The 12952-nt window shown below is 40.1% G+C and overlaps 1 protein-coding gene and 1 pseudogene across 2 annotated transcripts in view; both read left to right on the top strand.

The window, feature by feature from the left end:
- KCNAB1 (potassium voltage-gated channel subfamily A member regulatory beta subunit 1) overlaps positions 1-12952 on the top strand; it is a 414684-nt gene that overhangs the window by 262959 nt on the left and 138773 nt on the right. The window lies entirely within an intron of this gene.
- LOC100593266 lies at positions 2417-3068 on the top strand (annotated as a pseudogene).

Genomic DNA, 12952 nt, shown 5'->3' on the forward strand with positions numbered 1-12952 from the left:
TTAGTACACTTTTCAAAAAAGCATATTTAAAACATTATTTCAGAATTAAATAAAATGTCAGATATGGCAGAGTTACCTAATTTAGAAGAAACAAAGGCAAAATAAATTATACTAAGAGAAACTTTTGTAGAATATTTTAAGTAAAACCAGAAAAGGAAGTTTAATTTAGGTGATAACTTTATAAATGAACACAGCAAAATACATTCTTGACATTTTTCTGAATGTTAGACTCTTTCAGAAGTTTATTCTTTCTCATAAGCAATGATTTCTCTGTGATTAGCTCATTAAGTATATCTATAAATTAAAATGAGCACTTTCTATTTTGTGTATTTGTTGTATTCTGCAGATTGGATTTCAATTTTTTTAATGTAGTTTTTCTAATTATAAATCATGAAAGGTTTAATCACCTCTTTAGGTCAAAGAAATTGTGTGGCTCTTCTTACTGCTTTCTAGCTTGTAAGCAATGGGTATTTCAAATAATTCAATCATGATTGTTACTGGTGGAAGGTATCCAAGTTACCAGCAGTGAATCCATACAGGTCTCTAGCAACCTCAATTCTTGCCTCCTCAGAAGAAAGAATTTGACAGAGGGGCATAAGGCAGAAAAAGAGACCGAGGCAAACTTCAGAGTAGGAGTGGAGGTTTATTTTAAAAGGCTTTAGAACAGAAAAGAAAAGGTACTCTTGGAAGAGACCCAAGTGAGCAACTTGAAGAACAAGTGTGGTGTTTAACTGTGATCCTAGGACTTTATATGCTGGCCCCTTTCCCATGATTCTTCCTTTAGGGTGGGATGCCTTCATGCGCAGTGCCCTCCTTGCCGTTGACAGGTGAGCACACGCAGTGTGTTCAGGAAGTTGCACAAATGCTCATCTGAGGCTTTCTTCCCTTTTCCAGTGGTGTGCCCTTGGAAGGTCATTCTCTGCCATTATGTCTCTTAATGCACATGACAGTCTCTGGCATCTGCATTCAATTAACACTTCAGTGCAACAGGTGTGGACCATCAGGAAATGACCTCTCCCTGGTACTGGCTGCCAATTTATCACTTTTAGAGAGGCAATGTGATAATTGCCAAACCATCACCCGACATTCCTAGTGGGTGGGGAAAGAGCCCTTTCCTGCCCTGCTCATGCCTATCTAACTACCTGTAACATGATTATCAATATAAGTGTAAAATTAGGTCGAATTTACTTATTAGACACAGGGCATTGTTCAAAGTCACCTCACCTCATCTCTGAGGAAATGTACCAATTTCTTTACCAAACTGGGGCCAGATGCTCAAAGGTTCCCTTACCAGATAATGTTGACCACCAACAGTCTTGGAGCAAATGGGAGAGGTCCCAAAGGAAAGATGAATCTTTGAGAACCAAAGCCAGGGCTGCAAGGCCCAGCTTCCCTTTCATGTCAGCTCCTTTTCCTTTGCTGATCCTGGAGGATCTGAGCTTGATTCTTTCTCTTTCTTTTTTCTTTCTTTCTTTCTTTCTTTCTTTCTTTCTTTCTTTCTTTCTTTCTTTTTCTTCCTTTCTTTTCTTTTCTTTCTTTCTCTCTCTCTTTCTTTCTCTCTCTCTCTCTCTTTTTTTTTTTGCCTGTATGCTACTCTACAATCTCTGTAGACTTACAAAATTTTCCTCTTCAAATTGAAAAGTACTATGCATTCTAGAAGGTTGGCTGGGTCAGGGCAGATGTGGCCAGGGTGATCAACACAGGGATGAGGTCCCAGGAGTCAAAAGAGTGTGGAGCTGGGTGACTGCTGAAGCAGCCCCGGGCCAGAAAAAACAAAGAATGACCACCTTTGTGCTGTAGGGGTTGCCCGAGGCCAAGCCAGGGAGCTGAATGTTGTGATCGAACCTTAGGGAATGAGTACAGAGCTGGACAGAGAGACAAGCCTAAAGGTTAGAATTGGCCTAGGGATAGAATAGAGATCAAGAGCAAATAGAGAGTGATGCAGGGGATTTAATGGGGTTTCATGTTCTCAGATAAAAATGTGCAGTCCTATCTCTTAATCCAGTGGCATTTCCCATTATTTAGTATAATTTTAAAACATTTTTGGTGGCTGCATATATTCCATTATATAGCTGTAGTGTAATGTCTTTAGCCATTTCCTTATTGTTCAGTTACAGTGATTGATTTTCAAGATTGATTCTCATTTTTAATACATTCAAAAATTAAAATGGAAAGGACAATTACTAGAGAGATCTGGATTCACCAATGTAAGAAGAAAAATATAGATTTTTCACTGTTAACAATATAAACATACTTAACAAGCAGGGGCAATCTCGAAGCCATTAGGGTGAATCAGTGTTTTAGACCAAGCAACTCTGAATGCCGAAAATGGTGTGAATGAGCGGGCACTCTTGGAGATGTGTGCAGGATATGGACTTATTTTTTTTTTAATCCAAACCATTACAGAAGAGAAGAGTTAGAGATTTTTCTTAGAAGAATAAAGTTAAGACTAAATTAAATGGTAAAGAAAATTCACCGCTCTTTCCCTAAGCAGCCTGAGGTAATCTGTGAAAATGGTTTGCTATTCACTTGACCCGGAGAACTCCATGAAATCATGCAAATCAAGAGGTTCCAATCTTCGTGTTCACTTTAAGAACACTCGTGAAACTGCTCAGGCCATCAATGATATGCATATACAAAAAGCCACGAAGTATCTTAAAGATGTCACTTTACAGAAACAGTGCGTACCATTCCGACGTTACAATGGTGGAGTTGGCAGGTGTGCGCAGGCCAAGCAGTGGGGCTGGACACAAGGTCGGTGGCCCAAAAAGAGTGCTGAATTTTTGCTGCACATGCTTAAAAATGCAGAAAGTTATGCTGAACTTAAGGGTTTAGATGTAGGTTCTCTGGTCATTGAGCATATCCAAGTGAACAAAGCACCTAAGATGCGCCGCCGGACCTACAGAGCTCATAGTCGGATTAACCCATACATGAGCTCTCCCTGTCACATTGAGATGATCCTTACTGAAAACGAACAGATTGTTCCTAAACCAGAAGAGGAGGTTGCCCAGAAGAAAAAGGTATCCCAGAAGAAACTGAAGAAACAAAAACTTATGGCACGGGAGTAAATTCAGCATTAAAATAAATGTAATTAAAAGGAAAAAAAAAGAAAATTCACCGCATATTTGTTATTGTACTTTTAAAAATTCTTCTCTAAGTTCAGGTTCCATCTGTTAACTTAAAAAACATATCGATGCTATTTATGCTGGGTTTCATTTCTGTAGAAAAGACGTAAATGTCTTATGGTCAAGGTGTCACTCTGTCATCTATGCTTGGAAGAAGTCTGGTCAATTTGTTCATGAAGACCAAGGGAGGCATCAGGGATCACCTGGCAACTGTTAACTGAAATACGTATGATACGGTAACCAGTGCCAGAACCCTGCAGACCCGGTAAAAATCAAAGGAAGTAGAACCTTGTATCTGGAGCTAATCCCATAAAAAATTTGCTTCTGAAATAGGATTGGAGTGAGGTCTTTAAACAGGAACCAGGGTTGAAATTAGGTTCAGAGTTCCTGGAAGGATGATGAAGGCTCTGAGCTGGGACTGTGAGAGCCCTTTCAAAGAGCAAAGAGCCTCGCACAGCAAAGAGCAGTATAGCAAGGACAGTGTTTCTTCTCCCCTGGTCCTTAGACATCCTAGTAATATTCTAACACCATGTTTCCCAGCACTCTGTGACCTTGAGCTGATTCTCTTCAGTCTGTCTTCTTGGGAAGTTCTGGTGTGGGCCCAACCAAGACTGCATCCCTGTGATACAAGTGTGAGTTGCATAATGGTCTATTTCTTGCTAAGGCCAAAGTAGAGGAAGTCGAGGTAAATTTTCAAATGCTATTTGAGCAAGCAGCCATGGAAATAATTATGCTCACATTCTTCACAACAGAAAATGCAAGAGCATGCTTCACATGCCTCACATCCTGTGGGCAGCTCCACTCACAGTTCAAACTCTCTGCAGCATCTGTTCACCAGCTACACAGCAAATCTCTTGAGAAGCCCACAACAGTTGAGGGCTTAGTGTCCAAGCTCTTTGCACACCAACCTCCAGCTTTGACAAGTTTGTCCTTTCACATCAGGGGCATTTAATGATTAAAGAATCTCAGCTCTCCTAGTCTTAGGAAGTTGGAAGTGTTGGCAGGTGAGACAGACTGGGCTGTGATGGTGGAGGTGTTTTGGTAAGTTCCCTCCCACCAGATGTTTCATTGAAGCCTCCAGTTCCACAGCCACATGTCTAGTAAGTCAATTCTGAAGGTATATGATCTGACATCACAGCAAAGTAGTGGGGTCCAGTGATGCTGTAGCCTCTCATGACAAGCGAGGTCTTTGTAAATTTTCCCTGTGTCCTCCTCACGTGGCTCAGAGAATTCCCCTGTCCTCTCCCATGCCGGACAGAAATGCAGCCAACCAATGCCAGTTACAGCTGCAGTGAAAGGGACAGTCCAATTCTCTGGAAGTTTTTCTCTCTGAAGAGCTTCCTGGTGACAACAGCTCCGGAAGCTCCTTGCCTTGCCATGACCTTGGCTCCTTTTGCCTCCTTGGCTGTCCTACTCTCACCCCAGCAAGAAGTCAATTAGAGAAACAAGCAAGTCTGAATCTCCCAACTGCTCCTCCTAAACCAGCTCCTGCCACTACTGCATTCTTATGACCATATGCCTGCCACCCCAGATCCCATGTACAGGAAGAGATCTGTTTATGGCAGTGATTCTCCAAGTGTGGTCCAGGCTGCAGCATCCGTATCATCTGGGAACCCGTGAGAAAGGCAAATTGTCAGACCTCCTCCCAGACCTACTGAATCAGAAATACTGGGATTGATGCCCAGCATTCTGTGTTTCACAAGCCTGCCAGGTGATTTAGATACATGCCAAGGTTTGATAATTTGCATTTCAAGCAGTTTTCTCAGATAATGCTGATGCTGTTGATCTTAGTACCATGTAGTGAGAACCACTTACTTATGCACTTGGGGAAATGGTTATTCTATACTAGTGGTTGGCAAACTATAGCCACTTGTTCAAATACAGCCCACCACTTGTTTTTGTAAATAAAGCTTTATTGGAATATAGCCACACCCATTAATTTACATATAGTCTATGGCTTTCTTGCTGTAATGGCAAAGTTGAATAGTTGTGACAGAGACCATATGTCTTGCAAAGCTGAAAATACTTATGAAAAATGGGTGTCGATCCCTGCTTACACAGACATATCCTTTTTGGACAAACTACATACCATGTTGCCAAATGGAGTTTAGGCAAAGACAACAATAATAACACAAAGGGGAACTGGGCACTTGCATACTTTTTCTGTCTGGAAATGAAAGGGCTTTCTTCAAACCTATGAAAGCAGCTCTAGCTGAGATCAGAAGCCTCTGGTAGAGACTGTTACTAGCAGTGTGCCTCCCACCCACCCCAGGTCTGAGGGATAGACCAGAGGAAGAATTTGCAGGTACACAGGAATGGAGAGGCAGGAGTGCTGGGGTGCCAGTTGTGTAGAGAAGAGGCTAATTTTTAGTAGTCTAAGCATTCCTTGACTTAGAAAAAAAAACTCTACTTTTTTTTATGGTAGCATACTCATGACTTTTTCAGATCAACATGTCCATAAAATGAAAGGTTTTATATCAAAGGTATATTTGATTAGTTTAGAGTCTTAAAAAAAGGAGGGAGAGTGTTTGAACTCTTTTCCTTGGCAGCTAAGAAACTCCACTTTTCTTTGAGGATTCTTTCTTTTTTTCTTTCTTTTTTCTTGAGATGGAATCTTGCTCTGTTGCCCAGGCTGGAGTGCAGTGGCACGATCTCAGCTCACTGCAAGCTCCGCCTCCCAGGTTCACGCCATTCTTCTGCCTCAGCCTCCTGAGTAGCTGGGACTACAGGCGCCCGCCACCACACCCAGCTAATTTTTTTTTTGTATTTTTAGTAGAGACGGGATTTCACTGTGTTAGCCAGGATGATCTCTATCTCCTGACCTCGTGATCCACTCGCCTGGGCTTCCCAAAGTGCTGGGATTACAAGCGTGAGCCACCACGCCTGGCGTTTCTTTGTGGATTCTTTCTACAGTGATTGAATACACTTTCCCCACTCTGCCCAGTTGCGAGTGTTCCCAGAACAAGAGCAGTCTGTAAATGTCTAAACCTGGGGAGCATCATTAAGTCAGACCTCCAGTTTAGATGTGTGATTCAGTTTCTGATACTTGTCTGGCAGGGAGCAGGACAGGGATATGCTCCAGGGGAGGGGTGTTTAAGATATACAGATAATGGGAATAGCCATTCTGGGACAGCAGTCCCTGAAGGTCAACAATGTAATGTGGTAGAGTGGCAAGGAAGTTTCTGGAATTTGAATACCCAGGTTGAAATTTCAGCCCTGTCATTTTCTACTGGAGTGGCCTTGGGCAAGTTACTTAACTTTAACCCTCTGAACCTTATTTTATCATCTATAAAAAAAGGATAATTATATCTACATCCGAGATTAACTAAAACATGATAAATTCCCAACATGGTATAAGGGTACTTAATCAGTATTTTCATTTGCCCCACTGGCCCATTGTTAAAATTTTTCCTTTTGTTTTATGGTCCTTTCATTTTGTTATTTTAGAAAATTTAGCAGAACTCAGAAAAGAGTGACTCTTTGGCAACAAATTGTGCTGCTTTAAGAGAGCTAAAAGAACTTCCCTAATTTGAGGAAAGTGCTTCATTTATTTATCTCCACTGAGGAGCTGTCTTTGAAATTGCTTCTTCCTGGGTTTAATACCTTTACAAAATGTGGGAGGGAGAATTGTGGGCCAGAGGACAAAGATTTCAAGCATAGCCTATCACTACCTATGGGGAAAATAAAATGAAGTAGAAAGATGATTCTAACAGAACGGGGTTCCAGACCTGCTTGAGACATTGACCAGGCAAACATTTTTACTTCACATCTCCCTGAAAGTAGAGCAATCCCAACTGTATTTACCTGTTTCAAAAAGTCATGTGACTTAGATGGCACAGAGGAGGGGCAGAGTGATGGCACATGGGAGAACAAGAGCTCCACAGAGATCATCATTATTAACTAGTATTTCAGCCTCTATAGTTTGCAGATGCCCAGAAACTTATGGATCATTAAAAGAAGAAATGTTTTGATCTCCAGAAACAAAAATAGGTGTTTTGTTATTAAGGGTTGCGCCCACTACTCTCGTAAAAAATACATCGATTAGCTTGGAGAAAAGAACTGAAGTGTTCTTGGTATAAAGCATGATTTCTCATTCGGGCCCTACTCACAGACACCTCAGAGAAGACTTCCCATCCACCGTCTGAGGTCTCTCCTTCTCTCCAGCCATTTTCCTACTGCCGCTCCCGCCCCTGCCACCAGTCGCTGTAACATCATTTGAAATTCTATTGTGTATGTTTCTGATTACTTGTTTATTGTCAGTCTCGCTACCTAGTAGGAAAAACACCTTTCCCTTATTCACTGCTGTATCCTCAGGGGTTAGAGCAGCATCTGACAGGCACTCAACAAGTATTTGATGAAGGAATGAATAAATTGTTCCTCCCAAAACATTTTTTAAAATCTGGCTAGAATTTGTGTCCTGTTGTAAAAGGTAGATTTCAAGCTAAACTGACTCAGTGGTCTCTCGTTTCAGAAAAACTCTGTCCTATTTCTGGGCTCAAGTTTATCACTCACTTACTAATTTCTGATGCTTATGCTTTCTACTCCTAGCCTTACTGTACTGGTTCAGTCAATACAACATTGAATATAATGATAATAATAGCCTTCTTTTTCTTGTTCCCGATCTCAAAGAGAAAGCTTTTAACATTTCACTATCAAGTATAATATGTGGTGTAGAATTTTTGAAATATCCTTATCAGATTAGGGAAAATCCCTTCTATTCCTAGTTTACTAAGATGTTTTTTGTGATGTATGAATGTTAATATAAGCAAATAATTTCGTGGCAACTACTGGAATGATCAAAGGGCTTTTTTCCCCCTTATATTATCTAACTTTAAACCATCCTTATGTTCCTGATGTAAATCCAACTGGGTCATGAAATATCCTTTTCATATTTTGCTGAACTTAATTTGCTAACATTTTGCTTTGAATTTTGGCATCTATGCTCATTAGTGAGATTGGTCAGTAACTTTGCTTTCTCGTAGTTTCTTTATCTAGTATTAATAGCAAGGTTATGTTGACCTCATAAGATAAAGTGGAAGTTTTCCCTGTTTTTCTATTTTCTGGGAGTTTGTGTGGGATGGCTGTTATTTTTCTCTCCAGTATTTGTTAGAATTTACTACCAAAGCCATTTAGGCCTGGAGTTTTCCTGTGCTTCTGTCAGAGGTTTGGGAAGCAGCAGATCACATTGGAGTTGGAGGATCACCCCCTCTAAGAGGGGCTCCAGAACAGACTTGCGCCAGGCAGGATGGTGGGAACTTGTCTCCCAAGGAAACTGCCTTAAAGGAGATGGCACGTATTCAGATGAACACAGCTGAACTTATTTGTAAGGAGTCATTACTTGATGATCTCCTTGGAGTTTTTACCCCTTATGTATGTCTATTCTTCAGAGCAAACACATCCCACTCATATCACTTCTGCACCTTCTGTAGCCACACCCTCTCTTCAGGATGCCCTCCTTCTCCCCCAGTTGCTGCTGAAATGCCACCTGACTGCCAGGTCTCACTTGTTCTGTGTACCCTTCTCTTACTAATCCAACTTCTAGCAACGATATGCCCACCTCAGCTTTTTATTCCTTCCTGTGCTGCTTCTTATAATGATTATATCAAGTCAAGATTTCTGTCTGACAACCTATAGAACAGCCTTTTTCTACGTGAGAGTCCTGCTTCCTATGCTACTATTCTTGCATGGCACATCAGTGAACACATACTCTGTGTTAATAAATGCTTATAAATTAAATAATATCAGCCAATATATGACAGATTAAGTGGCAAGGTCTTACTTCTTCCTCCATTCCCTCTTTCTAGAGAGGGTTGAAGACAGGATGTTCAAAATAAAATAGCTGAATCTAGTTAAGGAATACGTGATTAATCTATTCATCTGTACAAATTGGAACCTGTCTTAAATTGCCAAGCTGAAAATGGTTACCACAGCAGCACCAGGAAGAAGATGCTAAAGATAAAAGCCTTTTTTATATATCTTTAATAAGTTTCCTTTGCCAGCTGAGAGAAACACCATGGGTTAGGGAGAGACCACAAGTGCAGGAATTAGATGACCTGTGTTGGGGACCTAGCTCTGTCCTTCCATTTCTTCTCTACAAAGTCAGTTAACTATTGGAGTGTTAATTAGACACCATTAAATGAGAACAATATGTACCCTGCCCACTTTAAATGAGAATAATGAATATAGTGGGTTCAAATGAGACAGTGCTATACAAATGCACAGTTGTCTTACAGAGACAGGATTTGGCTTATGCTGGAGAAGAGAAACCTGGAAATACAAACTTCATTTGTATTAGCTTCACCATCTCCCCTAGAATATCCTAGAATGGAGCTCAGCAGTACTGAGGGAGCTGGAATAAGTCAAGTGTTGATTCTGCCATTTTCTAAAAATGGGCCCACAAGAGTGAAGTCTATTTTCAAAGGTAGGGACCAGAAGGGGCGGGGGAAGTTGGGCTAAGATAGAAATGAAAAGCCTTGGAGGTGTTTCAGCCTGAAAGCTATCACACCGTGTTGACTCTGGGTAGAGGAGAGGTGAACAGGGACCTCTTCCTCAGCTGACTTGTGCAAGGGAGGCAGCTGCCACCACAACCGTTTGTCAACTCCCTATCACAATTGAACATAGTGAAGACAAGCTCTGTGGGGATAAAAGAAAAAAAAAAAAAGAATGTTTGAGGCCAAATCACATAGAGAAGTTCAACACTTTTGTCCCATATAGATGAGGTTAAGCTGTTCAGCCTTCATGTTACCCTCAGCCCATGTCCCCAAGCACAGTTGCTGCACTTATCCTTGTAACTGCCAATTAATTTCCAGTCTTTGCATATTTTTGTTTACCAGCTTTATTCTTCTCTCTTCAACTCCGAGAAAGAATGTAGCAGGAGTTCTTGCTCCAGTGTTCAATGCAAACTTGGAAATGGTCCAGGATATAAATGAATGTAATGATTAATGTGTCAATCATCTAGTGTTATTGAAAGCAGCTCATTGCAAACGTGGAAATATTCTTAAATAACCAGAGATGATGATTTGTGAACTCCTAAAATGCAGGCTTTTCTTAGTATTATGCATTCTATTTCATATAACCTTCAGACACGACGTAGAACTTCCCTAAATTAATTTTCTTTAGTTTCTTTGGTCAAAATATTGAACTAATAGACCTGTGCTCTTTAATCCCAAGAGTGTTGTGATCATTTTTCCAGACAAGTGCTTACCATACATAGTACAATTTTCATTGATCGAAACAAATGGCTTGTTCTTCTTTTTGTGTACTTAATCAATAAATTTTCAGCTGTGTTGTAACGTGCAGTCTGAAAAGCAGACATTGTTATTTGTGAAGGCCATTGGTTCCAACGTACTGTTTTCAAAAGGAAGCTAGTGCTGCAAATTTTGTTTTATTTATTTATTTTTTCCTCCTAAGGGAACAATGGATTCTGGATTTATAGTGAACATTTCCAAAGCAGAATGCTTCATTCTGGGAAGCTTGCTCTCTTTGGATTTAAATATGTTTTCTGAAAATGGTATGTGGAGAACATCTAAGAGACCAGCCATAAAGGGACAGACTTATGACTGTGAAGAGACGGATTCCTCCAGTGCACAGGAAAAGCAGCCACCTTCCTTCCTATTTCATACCTTGCTACCATATGTAGAAAATACCTACTCAGTCCTGCCCAAGATTGGTGCTTCTGAAAGATAGACCAAACTAAATTATTACTTCAAAGAAGTTTAGAAGTCGAAACAATGTACTGGTGACTGGTAATAAGAACGTTAAACAATACAGTGACCCCAGAAGCTTCTTGTAAGGCCATCTGGCTGTGTAAATCTTGTTTCAGTTGACTCTGAAAGGCTTAAGAACACTCCTGTTTGGACAGAACTTGTTTGTTTTTCTTCTCTGAAGTCACTTTTGATCATCCTAATGGGTTGACTGGCCCCAAATGATTTTTTTATGCGTAGCTAGCACTAACCTTGCTATTTGAAGGTAGGTAGAGCTAGCTCAGATAAATCTGTTTTAACATATAGACTATATAAGTTCTGAAAAGAAAATAGAAACAATATTTTGTTTCCATTTTTAATTTAAAAACTGTAAAGTTAAAATGTTAAAATATTAACATCCAACAGGGCAGCCACTTTCATCCTCCTATACTTAAAATGTATCTTTTCAGTCAGTACGAGGCATTTCTTACCAAGTTCTGCTTATATGTGGCCTCACTTACCAAAGAGCTCAAACACGACACACCATTGTCAGTCAACCAGATAAATCATTCAATAATTCAACTTATTCCTCTCTGCCTCCAGTGACTCCATCCTCTCCCACCAATTACCGGAACCAAAGAACATTGTAGAGGGCTTAAATCTTTCTGACAAATACACTACTTAATAAAGCCTGTTGCTCCTATTGCCTCAAATTTTCTGGGTTAGCTTTATCTGCCTGAGTATATATTTGGCAGCAATATTCATTTTTCGACATTTCCAATGACAATTAATTATTCTAAAACTGGGGGTGGACCACAGTCATGGAATCACTCAAGAAGTTGTACAAGCCATGCTGGGGCTGGGAAACCTGAGCTTCATGAGGATTTTGTTCTAGTGGCTCTGGCATTCACATAACCAGTTACTTCAGTTCAGATGCGTTTCTTCTTAATTAGGACAGGCGATGTAATGACACAATCAAACACATATGGTAAGAATCATAAAACATTTGGACTTGTTGCTGGCTCCTGCTCTGGTATTTACAATTGATGTGTACATGTAAAAATATTGGACTGAGGAGTAGTAATTGCCACTGTTCCTTGAAGCAAGAGAACACACTTGGCTACCAGAAACTGCACAGGGTAATCAGAGTGAGGCCTCCTTCTATAAAGTATTTGAGAACTTCATGACATCATGAGTAAGGCAGAGTTATGTAAAATCCCCACTTTAAAACTCACTAGCTAAGAGACTTTGAATCAGCCACTGAACTTCTCTATGATTCAGTGTTCTCCTCTAAAAAATGAGGGAGACAGCAACTTACATGTGTTGATTATCGGGAGTAAATGGGGTAATATATGTAAAGAACTTGGCCCAAGTTCTCTGTAGAAAGAGCATTACTGTGAATACCTGGATACCTACCATGCAGATTTGAATCTCTTTATTTTGCAGATGTCTGAACCGTCTGCACATTTAGTTTATACTAACTGGAAGAAAGACCTCAGGAATGGCTCATGTGGGAAATTAAGCTGTCTTTCTGAAGAAATGGAATTATTGAAGTTTTCAATGCCTTTCTCCTATGCTATGTAACAGTGCTCCCTGCCTCCTGGGAAACTATAACAGCTTGGCTCACAGTCTATGTGACAATGCGTATGTTTCCTTCCCTTTTCTTTTCATAGAGACATTAAAAATTACTTTACTTTGGTGTATTAAGAACCCTGCCCACACAAGAATTACAACCTCAGCCCCCAGGGATCCCTCCTTTTACAGGGTAAATGGAGCTTCTTTGTTCCTTATATCCATTCTACTCATTCTTTTTGCCACATCTGTCATGATCATTGAGAACCATTACCACACTCATTGTGTGTGTATATCTGGGGAAAAACAACTAATAATTGATTGTTTACATAAATATATTTATTCAGCTCCCTAATTAGAATGTAAGCTCTTTGGAAATAAGAGCTTTAGTGTATGGATGGTTTGTACTATAGTAGATATTTTCAAATTGCTTTCATTGTGTGCCTTAATCAGGAAAAGCAGGCACCTCCAATGAACAAATATTTATTTTTAAAAATATACATGTACAACTATGCTCATATTATAGTCACTATAAAGTTCATGTCCTTTGCAGGGACATGGATGAGGCTGGAA

Source organism: Nomascus leucogenys, chromosome 11, assembly GCF_006542625.1.
Source record: "Nomascus leucogenys isolate Asia chromosome 11, Asia_NLE_v1, whole genome shotgun sequence".
NCBI lineage: Eukaryota > Metazoa > Chordata > Mammalia > Primates > Hylobatidae > Nomascus > Nomascus leucogenys.